Here is a 17277-nt window from a genome sequence, read left to right on the forward strand (position 1 = left end):
TTTCCAAGACTATGGTTCATCTTTTACCTTCCTAAATAGACCAAAGATGCCGCTCATCTAGGCAGGAGAATGCTTAGATGTAACACCTAGCTAGGTATTAGATGCAGCAGTGCTACTCTGCCCTGTGCTAAGATGCTGCCAAGCACCACCTTTTAGAACACTGCTTGGGAATAATTCTAGTATACTTATGAATTTTATGAATGCTTCTGAAGAAATGTATAAGATAATACTATAGGTTATCTTTATTTATCATAGTTTTTCCTCGACAACTATATTTAAACCGCAGTTTTTGGCTTTAGGTTCTTCAAGCAATATCTTCTCCTGTTAGCAGCAAATCAGATGGCAGCGTCTCTCTTTCGATTCATTGGAGGGGCAGCAAGGAACATGATAGTTTCAAATGTCTTATCAATGTTCGTGATTCTTGTCATTATGGTTCTTGGTGGATTTCTTTTATCGAGAGGTAAATAATCAACTTGTTTACCTTTTGGACAGTTTTTTTTGTTTGTTTGTTCTATTTTTCTTTTTTCTGCAAAGAAGCTTTTCAAAATGAAAGTGATTGCTTCTCTTTGAACTGGCAGATAATGTGAAGAAATGGTGGATTTGGGGCTACTGGATTTCCCCGTTGATGTATGTGCAAAATGCAATTGCAGTGAACGAGTTCTTGGGTCACAGCTGGGATAAAATTGTGAATAACTCCATCTCCAATGAGACCCTTGGCGTGCAAATCCTCAAGTCCCGTGGATTCTTTCCAGATGCCAAGTGGTATTGGATAGGATTTGATGCAATGCTTGGATTCACCTTGCTCTTCAACACTCTCTTCACACTTGCCCTTAGATTCCTTGAGCGTGAGTTTCTATGGACCATTCTTGTTTTAGAAAAATTCTCCACCTGAGACCGGACATGGTTCCATCTTATTTTGCAGCTTATGGCAAGTCACATCCATCTATATCTGAAGAGGTACTGAACGAAAAGGATGCCAACTTGAACGGTAATGTTCTTTCTGGTAATATTTTGGGGTCTGGAGATAGTACACATCAAGCAGCAGTCAGAAATTCTGCAAGTGATGAAGATGATTCTGGCCCTATGAAAAGAGGGATGGTCCTCTCCTTTGCCCCTCTTTCGCTCACTTTTGACAACATCAGATATTTTGTTGACATGCCACAGGTAGCTATAAGACTTTAACCCAACAAGATAGAAAATAATTCATCTTATGTTGTTAACATTGAGCCATTCATCATAACCCTCTAAGTATCTTCACACAAAATCAACATTCAGGAAATGAAAGTACATGGCATAACCGAGAACAGGTTGGAACTCCTCAAAGGTGTGAGTGGATCTTTCAGACCAGGAGTGCTGACCACACTGATGGGTGTGAGTGGTGCTGGTAAAACCACTTTGATGGATGTGTTGGCAGGGAGAAAGACTGGTGAGTATATTGAAGGAAATATCAGAATTGCAGGATTTCCGAAGAAACAAGAGACCTTTACGCGTGTATCAGGATATTGTGAACAAAATGATATGCACTCACCTCTGGTGACAGTCTATGAGTCGTTGGTTTTTTCAGCGTGGCTCTGCCTTCCCGCAACTGTTGATCCAGACAAAAGAAAGGTCATTCAAATTAAATAGTTATACTCTGCAGCACCTTTCAATATACATGGTAGGCTTCACTTACCTTTGTGTATGCAGATGTTCATTGAGGAGGTCATGCACCTTGTGGAGCTCAGCCAAATAAGAGATGCTTTAGTTGGACTTCCTGGAGTGGACGGTCTGTCGACTGAGCAGAGGAAGAGGCTGACCATTGCTGTGGAGCTCGTTGCAAATCCATCAATTATTTTTATGGATGAACCAACCTCTGGGCTTGATGCCCGAGCAGCCGCAATAGTTATGAGGGCAGTAAGGAACACTGTAGATACAGGTAGAACTGTGGTCTGCACCATTCATCAACCGAGCATTGATATATTTGAAGCATTCGACGAGGTGGGTGTGATTTCACCTAGGAATACCTTCTGTACTTCTCTTTGTCTTTTAGAGATTTTTTTTTCTCGAAAACACAGGAGAGCTACGCTTCATTGTATTAAGAAGAAAGAAATGTGCTAAAGCTCTACAACACACGCCACACACAACCCGACACAACTTAGAAATCACATTCGCGCCCAAAAATAGAAAGGGTCTTTTAGAGATTTCCTATACCAAGTCTCCAAAATCTTGATGTAGCTTTCTAAAACTCATTTTGTCAAGGGCCTGGTGATCTAGGGTAGGCGGCCCTCGACTACGGAGTTCGTAGTCTCGTGCCGTTGTCTTCCGATCGCGAAGGTTATGCCCCTCACGGCAGCTCGGGCTTGAGAGCGAGAGAGAGAGAGAGATTAGGGTAATTGATCTTGCTTAAAAATTCCCAAAACCAACGTGCGGTTACAATATATATAAGGTCACGGCCTCAACCAACCAACTAAGACTCCTATAATTAAGGTACTTAAAATAGAAAGCTATTTCTAATTTCCTTCTTAGCCACGTGAGGTGACCGAGTCCTGGGCCTCCTCGTGGCCATCTCCTGCGCGTGCTGTGCGTTCGGCACGACGGCGTACATCGCGGGCGCGTCGCGTACGGTTGTACATACGCCCGTACATGACATCTCTCTCCCCCTTGAGAATCAGCTCGTCCTCGAGCTGGAAGTCTGGAAAACGCGAGGTGAAGGAGTCCAAATCCTCCCAAGTGGCCGACGCAACAGGCTCGTTCTTCCAGCGCACCAAGACCTGGCGCACGCCGCGCGCAAGCCGAGCCTTGACGACGTGTTCTGGCTCCGGCACCGTGGCGCCGTTGTGGACGACCGGCAGGGGCGGTGGTGCAGACGGCGGGGCACCCACCCACGGCTTGAGGAGGCCGACGTGGAACACATTATGGAGTCGGGCACGAGGAGGTAGCTCCAGCCGAACAGCGACGTCGTTGATCACTTCCACGACGCGGTACGGCCCGAAGTAGCGCGGCTTCAGCTTCCCGGTGGCAGCGGTGTCTAGCGAGGCGACTGGGCGGTGACGAAGACGAAGTAGAACCTAGTCGCCCAGCTTGTAGGAGACGGCGCGGTGCAACTTGTCGTAGTGGCGCTTCTGGGTCGTTTGCGCCTGCTCCAGGCAGTAGCGCACGTCCTGCAGGAACTCGTCACGTTCCGCCATTGTCTTGGCGACAGCTGCGACACGCGTCTCCCCGGGTTCATAGGACCGGATGCTCAGGGGGTCGCGGCCATACACCACGCGAAACGGCGTGTCGCGCAAGGAGGACTGGTAGGCCGTATTGTAGACAAACTCCGCCCATGGGAGCCACCGGAGCCATTGCCTTGGACGATCCCCTGTAAAACAGCGCAAATACATGGTGATGACACGGTTAGCGGCTTCTATCTGGCCATCGGACTGGGGGTGGAAAGCCGTCGTCATGTGTAGCTTGGCCCCCATGAGCCGCATCATCTCTTGCCAGAACTTTGAGGTGAACACCGGATCCCTATCCGACACCATGGATTGCGGCATGCCATGAAGACGAATGATCTCGGCGAAGAACGCCTGGGCCACGGACTCCGCGGAGTATGGGTGCGCAAGCGGAATGAAGTGGGCGTACTTGCTGAAACGGTCCACCACCGTTAGGATGACCGACTTGCCTTTCACCTTGGGGAGAGCTTCTACGAAGTCGAGGCCAATGTCACTCCACACCACCGAGGGCACCGAAAGAGGAAGCAGCAGCCCGGCAGGATGGAGGTGCTCCGCCTTGTTGCGCTGGCATGTGGCGCACGCGCGGACGAAATCCTGGACGATGGTCCGCATGCCGGGGAAGTGAAAATCCCGACGCAGCCGATGGAGAGTGCGTTGGACGCCCTCGTGACCGTCCTCGTGCACGGCAGCGAGGAGCTCCTGCACCAACGGCGAATCCGAGCCGATGTAAATGCGCCCGCCATAAGTGAGGAGGCCATCGCGCACCGCCCACGGTTCGGCCATTGTGTCAGCCGTGACCTCGTCGCGGAGCGCCACGAGCGCTGGTTCGGTCTGCTGGGCGTGGCGGAGCCGGTCGAAGAAGTCAAACCGCGGGGCGGACAGAGCGAGGACCGTGCCGGCCTCAACGTCGCAGTCGGTGACCCGGCGGGAGAGGGCATCGGCGACGGTGTTCTGGGCACCCGGCTTGTACTCAACCACGAAGTCAAAACCGAGAAGCTTGCCCACCCAGTGGTGTTGCGGTATCGTGGCCAGCCTCTGATCGAGCAAGTACTTGAGGCTGTAGTGATCTGTCTTCACTGTGAATCGCCGGCCCCAAAGGTATGGTCTCCAGTGGCGGACGGCGTGCACCAGGCCAATCAACTCCCGCTTGTATGCGGCGAGGGAGCGGTGTCGGGGTGCAATGGGCTTGCTGAAGTATGCCAGGTGAAGGGTCGAGATGGCGGACTAGAGGGGGGGTGAATAGTCTTTTTCTAAAATTAATCGCGTCGGCTAACCGATATAATTGCGGAATTAAAACTATCGGTCTAGCCAAGACTATACCCCTCAATGTATGTTCACTAGCACCTTGCAAAGATAACAATTATGCAACAAAGGTGCTGGGCTAGCTAGAGCTCTCCTAATCAATTCTAGGTGCAAGGTCACACAAACCTATGCCACTAGTACTTTATGCAATGAGGGAGCTCCTACACATGCTAGTAAGCAAAAGCACAAAGCTAACTAAGCTCACTAGCAATGCTCAATAACAAGGCAACTAATGCCTAATTAGAGAGCGCAAATACTTAGCTACACAAACTAAGCAATGTGACTAACAAGGTTACTAAAACCAAATTAGCCACGCAAGGGAGCTACTTCTATGCTACACAAGCTAGAAGGTAATTAGCAAGCTACACAAGCTATCTAATTACAAGAGCAACTACACAAACTTAATATATATAAAAGTAATTGCAAGCTTGTGTAATGGAGATGCAAACCAACGGGAAGAACAAGGTAGACACGATGATTTTTCTCCCGAGGTTCACGTGTTTGCCAACACGCTAGTCCCCGTTGTGTCGACCGCTCACTTGGTGGTTCGGCGGCTAATTAGCATCACCCGCTAAGCCCGCACGCCGGGCGCCGCAAGAACCCACCCCTTAGTGAGGGTAGCTCAATGACACGCTTTACTAGAGTTGCTCTTCGCGGCTCCCGCGGGGCGAGCACAAGTACCCCTCACAAGCTCTTCTCCGGAGCTCCGCACAATCTTCTTGCGGGCTTCGATGGAGACCACCACCAAGCCGTCTAGGAGGTGGCAACCTCCAAGAGTAACAAGCACCACCGGCTTGCAACACGATCACCTAGTGCCACTCGATGCAATCTCACGATGCAATCGCACTAGAATCGCTCTCTCACACTATCGGATGAACACTATCATGTATGTGTGAGATGGAGGGCTCCCAAGCACTACTACACAAGCCACCAAGGCTCTAGTGTGCTCAGCTGCCGGCCCAAGGCCGGCCATGGCCTCTATTTATAACCCCATGGGCAAATAGAGCCGTTACCCCTTCACTGGGCAAAACTCGGGCCGACCGGACGCTCCGGTCCGATCGACCGGACGCTGGACCTCAGCGTCCGGTCACGCGATACTCGCCACGTGTCCCCTGCGTTCAACGGTCATCTTCCGATCCCAACGGTCATCTGCCGACCGGACGCAGCACTTCAACTGACCGGACGCTGGACCCTCAGCGTCCGGTCATTTCCAGTAAGCTCCCGAGCATGACCGGACGCGTCCGGTCAACTCGACCGGACACAGCCCAGCGTCCGGTGCTTAACCCTAAGCACTGTGCCGACCGACAGCCTGACCAGACGCACCACTTCAGCGTCCGGTCGTTTCGGACTCAGCGTCCGGTCACTGTTAAACAGTGCGTCCGGTCGTTTCGGACTCAGCGTCCGGTCACTGTTAAACAGTGAGACCGAATTCCTTTCTCCTCTATCTTCTTCACCCTTGGTCCAATGAGCTAACCACCAAGAATTTGCATCCGGTGCAGTAGAAAATAGGCATTCCATTTTCCCGAAAGCGCCGAATCCCGCCGAGCTTGCGTAGTAGATCACTCGAAACCCATCTCACCCCTACAAACACCACCTCCTTTGTAAATGTGCCAACACCACCAAGTGTACACCACCATGTGTATGTGTGTTAGCATTTCACAATCATTTCCCAAAGGATGTTAGCCACTCAACTTGCCACGCCACTCGATCCTAGCGACAATGCAAAGTTAGATCACTCGAGTGGCACTAGATGACCGATATGCAAACAAGTTTGCCCCTCTTGATAGTACGGCCATCTATCCTAAACCCGGTCATAAACTTCTCTACACACCTATGACCGGTGAAATGAAATGCCCTAGGTTATACCTTTGCCTTGCGCATTCCATTCCATCTCCTCCAATGTCGATGCAACACATGCACCAACACGATCAACAATGATATGATCCACTTCATATCATCACATGATCATATTGGTTCATCGATCTTGACTTCACTTGCTCTTCACCGTTGCCATCGTCCATCGGCGCCAAGTCTTGCTCAAGCTTCACCGCCACGCGGTCCATCACTCCAAAGCCTTTGACTTGCCCTTCACGCTTGCAACCGGTCCATCAAGCCAAGTCTTGTCTTGATCTTCTCCACCTTGATCACATGACTCAATGTCATGTCTCATGTGCATTTAAGCTCCTTCATCATCACATGTGTGAGCTTTGCAACATCTCCAAGCCATTTTCACCTTCATGGCATATGTTGCTCACACACATGTACCTGTGGACTAATCACCTGTGTATCTCACATAAACACAATTAGTCCGCCTAAGTTGTCACTCAATTACCAAAACCAAACAAGGACCTTTCAATCTCCCCCTTTTTGGTAATTGATGACAACTCTACAAAGATATATAAATTAAGCTCTTTTGGATTCATGTTGCTTGCCCAAGCAATTTTACCATGTGAAAATGATTTTGGACAAGTACCACAAACCTGAAATGGTAGTATTAGCTTCCCCTACATATGTGCTAGAGTATTTAATTTGAAGCTTGCACATATGCATAGATTGAAATTGTGGGAGAGTAAATACTACAAAATGATGCTAAGGTGTATAGAATAAACCTTTGAAGCGTGTACTAATCGGAGTTGCACCTTTAAGTTCATCCTTAGCACCATGGTTAGCTAGATAACACTTGGAAATACAAAGCACTAGATACCTCAAGAGATCAACATTAAAAGTAGGGTACTAGCATGATTTGAGAAACATACCAAGTGTCTAGCTATCATCCTATGCATGCTAGTTATCAAATCATCATCCAAGTTCTACAACTAGCATACACCACACAAGCATGCATATTGGATTTAAAAAACTTATGCAATGCAAGCAAGCACATGAATATGCACATATCAAATGCAATCAATCAAAGTTCATGAGCTTGCTCGCATTGCATAAGTTTTTTAAATCCAATATGCATGCTTGTGTGGTGTATGCTAGTTGTAGAACTTGGATGATGATTTGATAACTAGCATGCATAGGATGATAGCTAGACACTTGGTATGTTTCTCAAATCATGCTAATTGATGTCCAAGGAGTTCGAGATGTCAATGATTGGTGAGCTTATATTCTTTCTTGGTTTTCAAGTAAAGCAAATGAAAGAAGGCATCTTCATCTCTCAAGAGAAATACACAAAAGATCTTCTCAAGAGATTCAAGATGGATGAATGTAAGCCAATCAAGACCCCAATGCCTACCAATGGACATCTCGACCTAGATGAGGGAGGTAACTCGGTTGATCAAACTCTCTACCGTTCCATGATTGGTAGCTTGTTATATTTAACTGCATCTAGGCCCGACATCATGTTTAGTGTGTGTATGTGTGCTAGATTTCAAGCTAGTCCTAAGGAAACACATTTAATTGTCGTAAAAAGAATCCTTAGGTATCTTAAGCACACACCAAGCATTGGCCTTTGGTATCCCAAAGGAGCTTTATTTGAATTAATTGGCTATTCTGATTCAGATTACGCCGGATGCAAAGTTGATAGAAAGAGCACATCCGGAGGGTGCCATTTGCTTGGTAGATCACTTGTGTCTTGGTCCTCCAAGAAACAAAATAGTGTGGCTTTGTCCACCGCCGAAGCGGAATACATTGCCGCGGGTGCTTGTTGTGCACAAATATTATACATGAAACAAACTTTACTAGACTATGGAGTAGTTCTAGAGAAAGTACCTCTTCTGTGCGACAATGAAAGTGCGGTAAAACTTGCAAATAATCCGGTTCAACACTCTCGCACCAAGCATATAGATATCCGCCATCACTTTCTAAGAGATCATGTAGCTAAAAATGATATATCACTAGAAGGTGTAAGATCCGAAGATCAATTAGCGGATATCTTCACTAAACCGCTAGATGAAGCTACATTTTGTAGATTGCGGAATGAGCTCAATGTACTTGATTTTAGTAACTTCACTAAAAATTGAGCTTGTGTTGTCCCTTGCATTCATTGTAATATACAACATGTTTAATTTGTGGCAATGCATATAGGGCTTGTCTAACATGGTTAAGATAACCGCCGAAAAGCGTGTGAAGAAGCTTAACCTTGGATCAAACTTGACAAGCAACTAGATTTACTTACAAGTATTACATATGCATGAATGTTGTTTTGTCGTTTTGTTCCATTTGCCCTCTTGTTGCCTATTTTCTTAAAAAGAATTATAGCCTAAGGCAAAATATTTTGAAAAATATGAGGGTTTGAGAGAGGTCACTCACATCAGTCCCAATTGGTGTTTATTTGGATCTTATTCAAGTTGGGACTTGATTGGGAATAGGTAGCGCGAAGGAATGTTGAAGGATTGCTAGAAAAGGTGCACCGGACGCTGCTGTCCAGCGTCCGGTCAGTTCACAGGAGGTGAACTGCTGTTGAAGGAGTGACCGGACGCTGCGTCTGTGCGTCCGGTCAGGAAGGGTTCAGCGTCCGGTCGATCGAAGGATGATCAAGTTGTACTGACCGGACCCTGCCTGCGTCCGGTCATGGACCACCGGACGCGTCCGGTCGCGATTTCAGAGGATTTGGACCTCTCTGAAATCGACCGGACGCTGGGTGGTAGCGTCCGGTCGCTACCACCGGAGCGTCCGGTCAGTGGATCTCGGGCGACTTCAAAACTCTTTTCGGTTTCCTTTTCTATCGTGTTTGGGGGATTATTTATCCGAGCCTTTCCTCTTCCGTGACCTATCCCAAGCCGCCGCCATGCCCTAGCCCGAGCCGCCGCACCGTTGCGCCACAGCCTCCTTGCGCCCAAGCTCGCCGGTCAATCGTTGCCAAGGCTGCCGGTCTTCGCCAAGTACTTTTGCCCTTTCCTCCCATCGATTGGTATGGCAAGTTTTTGTGTTTCAATCTTGATCTCCAATTGTAACCTAGATCAATTTCTAAATTCACTGATTCCCCATTGCATCCAGGGCGTTTGACCTAACCCTAGCCGGTTCCGAGATCCCCCGCGTGACATCTTATCTCTTCTCGGTTCGCTGATCGTCAGGTAGAAAACCATTCGATTCAAATTCGCATCTACATTGCTTTCTCTAATAGGGTTTCGTATCTATTAGACATATAGTATTTATTTGTATATCTATCTATTCTATCGTGCAGCGAGTCGGTTCCGTTGTGTTTCGTCTGGCAGTTGGTAGTCATCTCGGAGCTAAGCTCGCGAGTAAGGATCGAGGCCAAGCCTCGAAAGCGGCAGTTTGACAGTTGATCTTCATCAGCGGCAGTTCACCATCTTGTTAGTTCAGATGGCTCGCACCAAGAATGTTGGTGGTGGCCCAGGTGATGATGATCGGAGGCCCCCGCCTCGTCAGCCAGCCGGATCTAAGGGCAAGTCAACCAAGCAGCTGACATCCAAGAAGCGCAAGTACCCCGACGCTGAGACAGCGAGAGCAGCAGCTGTTGCAGAGGCCGCAGAGCGTGCCGAGAGAGGTGGAACCCGCAGCGGAGTTGTCATTGCAGATCAGCCGGTTTCACCAGCACTGAGAGCTGCGATTGAGGAGGTTGAGCGTCGTCACGGTAGTCCAGCTGGGACTGCCACGTTTGCAGGACGACGGGTCGCCATTGAGGAGGGTCCGTCAGCACAGCAGCAGCCCCCACCAGCAGAGCCTCAGCCAGCCCAGGAGACTCAGGAGAGTCAGGAGACCGAGCCGGCACCTCAGCTACGCCGCTCGAGTCGTACCAGTGCTGCAGTTCCACCGAGGCCAGTTACACAGCGCAGGGGTTCACGCCCTCCGCCCAGACCACAGGGTCCGCCTCCAGTGGTTCACCTCGACTTGAGGGCCGCTACAGCCAGGCAGGTTCAGTAGCTGCGGTTTGTTGAGTTTGAGGTTTGGTTTCCTCCGAGGAGGGATGAGAGAGCAGCTGAGGGGTTCTACACGCCACTGCATGAGGATTTCTACAATGCATATCTTAACAGTGGGGCAGTGTTCAGATCACAGAGGGTCTGTCAGATAGAGTCCATTGTGGCAGCAGCCGGAGAGAGCATTCGGCAATACTTATCATATTTGCCAGGACTGACAGATTTGATTGGATGGACGGGCATATATGTACCATCTTGGGTCCGTCAGTTTTATGCCTCGCTCTACATTGATCCTCATCACAGATTCATTCACTTTGCTTTCAAAGGCAAAGACTACAGAGTGACTAGTGGCAGAGCCAGGGAGATACTGAGGCTACAGGAGCAGCCTGTAAAGATGCATGAGGTGTGCTATGGACATCAGGAGCCTCCCAGGCGTCCTCATCGAGGGCAGGTGCCCCCTACAGATTTAGTGCGGCATTGCTTCAAGGAGCCGTTTGGAGAGGGGTCGAGCAGGAACCCCAGTGACTTGACTCCTACAGCGAGGATACTAGAGGCCATCATCAGGAGGACACTGCTTCCCAGGTTGGGATACAGGGAGGGCCTGACTCGCTTATAGCTCTGGCTTCTCAATGCCATCATGCAGATGACAGTGTTTGACATCTGGGACCTCCTTCTTTCAGAGATGGAGGATACTATAGCTGAGGGATTCAAGGGTCGCAGGCAGCTTCCCTATGCTCACCTCACTGGATCACGTTCCTCATCCGCAGGGTTGTGCTTGATAAACCCCCTGGCATGATGGATGAGTATACAGGTGCCACTACAGAGTTCCCGGCTTACAACCTGTCACAGAGGATCAGACACGCCACTCCTCAGGCACCCAGTCAGCCTAGTCGTCACCCCGACGTGCCAGAGTCTGCAGCTCAGCAGGATGAGATCATCAGAGGGATTGCAGCCACTGAGGAGGAGGAGCTAGAGGCACAGCAGGAGGTGAGTGAGTACAGTGACAGCTCTGACGACGACTACCAGCCTATACCTCAGATGCCTCCACGCAGACACGATGCAGAGGCAGGTAGCTCCAGTTCTGCTCCACCTGCTCCACAGACAGACCCCGCTCTCATTGCTATTCTTGAGCGGATGCAGCAGGATCAGACACGACAGGCACAGGAGACAGCTGCCAACTTCGCACAGTTTCAGGCTCGTCAGGACGAGTTTCAGCGGCAGCAGCAGCTTCTTCAGCACCAGCAGTTACTTATGCAGCAGCAGCTCATGGGATTCATGCAGCATGTAGTGACAGCTATTGGGGTCCCACTGCCACAGCCTTCGCCCCAGCTTGCACAGCCTCCCACCACTTCGACGACTCCAGCAGTACAGCCCAGTGGGCTTCAGAGTCAGGGACAGCCTCCAGCTCAGTTTCCTTCACCTCCTGTACAGGTGTCCCAGTGGTTAGCCTCACCTGGTGTAGCCCCGCAGTTCACTCCTTATCACACGGGTTTCTCACCAGAGCAGACTTCCTCACTATTCGTGCCTGAGTCGTCAGTCTCCAGGAGTCTTGGAGCATCATTCAGTGAGTTGACCGGCATGCCTACTCCGCCTCACATGCATGCTGCCGGTCCGTCTACAGCAGCTCCAGCTATCATGACTACTCAGAGGCTCCCCTCGTCTGTCGCCTCGTCAGATCCTACGACAGACATACTTGTAGCTTCACAGGCAGCACCAGCCCCAGCTCAGACCCAGACCGTTTCAGCGACACTTCCTGCTTCAGAGGGTCAGTCAGTTCAGAGCTCAGGGTCAGATGATGATGGCGCCCAGTTCCATCTTGCTCCACGTACTTCAGCGCCCGACTCGTCCGCTGCAGCCCCGCCGTCCGACCCCTAGGTTTTGGTGTTTGACGCCAAAGGGGGAGAGGGTTTGAGTATGTAGACTTAGGGGGAGCGAGTTTTAGGGGGAGCTAGTTATCTAGTATTAGCTTATTATATACATTTGGAGTTTTATTTGTGTGATACACTATTACTTATGCATTCGTGTATTTACTTTCATGCATACTATTATATATATGTGATAGTGCTATCTACGTGATTGTGATATTTGACATGTGTGACTTCTACTTTGCTTTATCTATATGTCATATCACTTGTGTGATGCTCATTTGATTTTGCTTCCGCGTTTATACTTTGAAGCAAATGAGCTTTGTTATTTGTACTCATGCTTAATCCATATTCTTTGAGTACATTGTGTTGGCTTGGGTCATATAAGCTTGACTAACTCTTTTGTTCTTATTGACAAAAGCTTATATGAACCAAGCCCGTCAAAAAAAACCTCACTCCATAACATACTCGAGGTGGTGTTGTCATCAATCACCAAAAAGGGGGAGATTGAAAGCATCTAGGCCCCTAGTTGGATTTCGGTGATTGATGTCAATACAAGATTACTATGACTAACGTGTGTTTTGCAGAGGCAATTAAGTTAGGTCATGGTAATGGAGATCGATTGGGCAATTGAGGTTGTCATGCCCCTACGATGGAAATCGTTTCGGTTTTCAAAGGATGGACGACAAGGTTAAGGATAACTAGTTCTAAGTGTCAATTGAAGTTGGAGAGACACTTAGAGTAGTTTAGGACTTTGTTTTTCCTTTGGCCGTACTATGAAGGGGGGTATGAACGGGTAGCTTGACCTAGTTAAGTCTAGTGAGTTAGGTGTGGTGCACACTTGTTTAAACTAGCTCTAGGTAGCTCCTATGAATGCCTAAGATCTTTTGGAGCAAAATTCATTCACATATATTCGGAAGTTGGAAGTGAATGGAGGGTCAAACACTGACCGGACGCTGGCTTCGGTGCGACCGGACGCTAGCCGCAGGGTCCGGTCAGTTCATTTGACTGAGGTGAACAAGTCTGATGTGACCGGACGCTGAGGACCAGCGTCCGATCGACTCCAGTAAGGGTCCAGACTTGGGAAAGAGTGACCGGACGCGTCCGGTCAGTGCTGACCGGACCCTGAGGGTTCAGTGTCCGGTCGAGTCCAGTAAGGTTCCAATAAGGGTTTTATGCGACCGGACGCGTCCGATCAGTGCTGACCGGACCCTGCCAGCGTCCGGTCGACTCTTTAATACTGGTTCGCGGGTTGAACTGACCAGAGCGTCCGGTCATCACGATCGGAGCGTCCGGTCGTCCCGCAGAAGCTCATAACGGTTCATTTTTCAGGCTGGCTTATAAATAGAAGGTCCACTCGTGAGTGGAGTATCTTTTGCTCATTCCAACAGCTGAGAAACACGTTTGTGAGTGCCAAGAAGAGCAAGGTCCTAGTGAGGTGTTTGTGATTTGAGAATCCAAGAGAGTAGCCTCACTAGCAATTCAAGAGTAGCAAAGTGTGCATCCATCTTCTCATTAGGCTTCGCATGGTCAAGTGAGAGTTCGTGCTTGTTACTCTTGGTGATCGCCATCACCTAGACGGCTTGGTGGTGATTGGGAGTTTGGTGTTCACCCGGCGGAGCTTGTGGGTGACCCAACTCAAGTTGTGAGCGGCTTTGGGTGATTCGCCGCGACGGAGTGTCGAAGAATCAATCCGTAAAGAGCACTTGATCCTTGCGCGGATCAAGGGGGAGCTACACCCTTGCGCGGGTGCTCCAACGAGGACTAGTGGGGAGTGGCGACTCTCCGATACCTCGGCAAAACATCGCCGCGTTCCTTTCTCTCTCTATTTACTTTGAGCACTTACTTTGAGCATTTACTTTGAGCAATTCAATACTTGTTTTTACATCCATAGAATTGCTTGCTAGAGTAAGTTTAGAACTTAGGTTGCGAGGTTGTTGTGCATTAGTTTGATATAAACACTTTTCTAGGCACAAGAGATTAATTGGGCTATCCGTAGGATTTGATTATTGCAAGAAAATTTAGAATTAGCCCAATTCACCCCCCCCCCTCTTGGGCATCTTGATCCTTTCACCAGGGGATGCTTGTCTTGGAGCAGCACTGCGCCAAACCCATGCGTCAACGCATCGCACTCGACGATGAATGGGCGGGTGAAATCCGGCAACGCGAGCACCGGCGCCGAAGTCACGGCGGCTTTGAGGGCCGTGAATGCCGCAGCCGCCTCCTCCGACCATGAGAAGCCATCTTTCTTGAGCAGCGCTGTCAGGGGGGCGGCGATGGCGCCGTAGTTGAGGACGAAGCGGCGATAGTAGCCCGCCAGGCCGAGGAAGCCGCGGACCGCGCGCGCCGACCGGGGCACCGGCCAGTCAAGGACGGCCTGCACCTTGGCCGGATCCATGGCCACGCCCTGCTCGGAGATGATGTGGCCGAGGTAGGAGACCGACGCGACGCTGAACGCGCACTTGGAGCGCTTGACAAAGAGGCGGTGGTGGCGAAGCTCGGACAGCACGGCGCAGAGGTGTCGGAGGTGATCCGCCCAAGAGCTGCTGTAAATAAGAATATCATCGAAGAAAACGAGCACAAACCGGCGAAGGAAGGGGTGCAACACGTCGTTCATCAACGACTGGAATGTTGCCGGCGCGTTGCACAAGCCGAACGGCATCACCAAGAACTCATATAAGCCGTCATGCATGTGGAACGCCGTCTTGTGGACATCCTCCGGTCTCATGCGAACTTGGTGGTAGCCAGAACGGAGGTCGAGTTTGGTGAAGAAGCGCGCTCCCTTGAGCTCGTCGAGCAACTCCTCCACCACGGGGATCGAGAATGCATCTTTAACGGTGAGAGCGTTCAACACGCGATAGTCGATGCAAAATCGCCACGCGCCGTCCGCTTTCTTGACAAGGAGTGCCGGCGATGAGAAAGCGGAGTTGCTGCGGCGGACAATGCCTTGCGCGATCATGGAGTTGCACTGGCGCTCGAGCTCGTCCTTGTGGGCCGCCGGGTAGCGATAGGGCCGGACCGCCACCGGAGCCGCGCCGGGCTTGAGGATAATGGGGTGGTCGCGGCTGCGCGGCGGAGGCAACCCCGAGGGCTCCGCGAACACATCACCAAAGGAATCCAGGAGGTGCTCCAGGAGCGAGCCGTCCGTGGTCGCGGCGTGGACCGGCGGCGTTGCGGTGGAGGCCACGCCGGTCCAGCAGATGGAGCGCCCCGCATGCTCGAAAGACAGGGTGTGGGTGGCGACATCCCATGCGATCCGTCCTAGGACGGCCATCCACTGGGTGCCCAGTATCATGTCGTAGCCGGCAAGGGACATGACGTATAAGTCGACGTCGAACGTCATGCCCTCGATGGAGATAGCCGCCTGCCGGAGAACGCCGGGGCAGGCCACCTTCTCACCATTGGCGACTGTGGCAGTGAGCCGTGGACGGGGAAGGATGGTGAGCCCGGTGCGGTGCGCGGCCGCCTCGCCGATGAAGTTGTGCGTGGACCCCGTGTCCACCAGGGCGATAAGCGTCGTGGTGCCCAGGGTGACCTGAAGCAGGATGGGGGCACCCACGGTCACGCCCGCCACGGCATGAAGGGAGAAGACGGGAGCCTCCATCGCCCCGTCCTCTGCCGCGGCAGCAGCGTCGCCGTCGGGGTCGTCGATCTCCACGCCGTCAAGGAAGAAGATGCGGCGACAGAACCTATTATGACCACGTGAGTACTTCTCATTACAATTGAAGCACAAACCTTGGCGGCGCCGTTCCGCCATCTCGTCTGGAGTGAGGCAGCGTTGGCCACCCTCGGCGCGGCCCTGCTGTGCAGCCGCCGGAGGGGCCGGGAGCGCCAGTAGAGGCGGCGGCGCTGGTAGAGCCGCCCGGGGCGCGGGTGGGGGCGGGCCGCGCGGAGCCCCCCTTGGTGGGTGCGGCGCCGGCCGCTCGCTCTCCATCAACTCCACTTGGCGTGCCAGACTCATGGCGGCGGTGAGAGTCTTCGGGTGATGAAGGCGGACGGCGTGGCTGAGCGGCGGAAGGAGGCCGCCGGTGTAGAGCTGGATGCGTTGATCCTCGTCGAGCCGGCCTGCGCGCGGTAGGAGCGCCTGGAACTGGTTGGAGTATTCCTCCACGGTCCCGGTGCGGCGGCACTCGGAGAGCTCGAACATCGGAGCGGAGCGGAGGGGGGGTCCGAACCTCAGATTCAAGAGATCCTTGAAGCGCCCCCAATTCGGCGTGCCGTCGTCGTCCTGCAGCTGGATGAACCACAGCTGCGCGGCGTCGTCCAGATGATAGGACGCCATGAGCATGCGCTCCTCCGCCATGGTTCGGTGTTGACGGAAGTAGGCGTCGCACTTGTTGAGGAAGAGCATCGGGTCGGACGTGCCGTCGAAGCGGGGGAAATCCCACTTCTTGTGCTTCGGGTGGAACTCCTACTCGCGCGGTCCCTCCGCACGACGAGCGCCGCCGCTGCCGGACGACGACGAGGACCTTTCCTTCATGGCCGCCATGTCGGCCTTCATTGTGGTCACATCCGACGTGAGCGTCTCCATGGCCTTCAGGAGGTCGGCGAGAGTGGGCTGTTGGGGCTCCGTCATGTTGATCGAAGCGGCAGAGACGGGGGACGATGGGGAGGTGGGGCTGTGGTGGGCGTTGGCGGCGGCGGCGGTGGAGGCTTGGCTGGAGGCGGCGGGCGAGGATCGTCGGGAACCTGATACCAGGTTGTCAAGGGCCTGGTGATCTAGGGTAGGCGGCCCTCGACTACGGAGTTCGTAGTCTCGTGCCGTTGTCTTCCGATCGCGGAGGTTATGCCCCTCACGGCGGCTCGGGCTTGAGAGCGAGAGAGAGAGAGATTAGGGTAATTGATCTTGCTTAAAAATTCCCAAAACCAACGTGCGGTTACAATATATATAAGGTCACGGCCTCAACCAACTAACTAAGACTCCTATAATTAAGGTACTTAAAATAGAAAGCTATTTCTAATTTCCTTCTTAGCCACGTGAGGTGACCGAGTCCTGGGCCTCCTCGTGGCCATCTCCTGCGCGTGCTGTGCGTTCGGCACGACGGCGTACATCGCGGGCGCGTCGCGTACGGCTGTACGTACGCCCGTACA

The 17277-nt window shown here is 51.7% G+C and overlaps 1 pseudogene; it reads left to right on the plus strand.

Moving 5' to 3' along the window:
* LOC136508263 (ABC transporter G family member 35-like) overlaps positions 1–17277 on the plus strand; it is a 59606-nt pseudogene that overhangs the window by 20129 nt on the left and 22200 nt on the right.

This window comes from Miscanthus floridulus, chromosome 15, assembly GCF_019320115.1.
Source record: "Miscanthus floridulus cultivar M001 chromosome 15, ASM1932011v1, whole genome shotgun sequence".
In the NCBI taxonomy this organism is placed as follows: Eukaryota; Viridiplantae; Streptophyta; class Magnoliopsida; order Poales; family Poaceae; genus Miscanthus; species Miscanthus floridulus.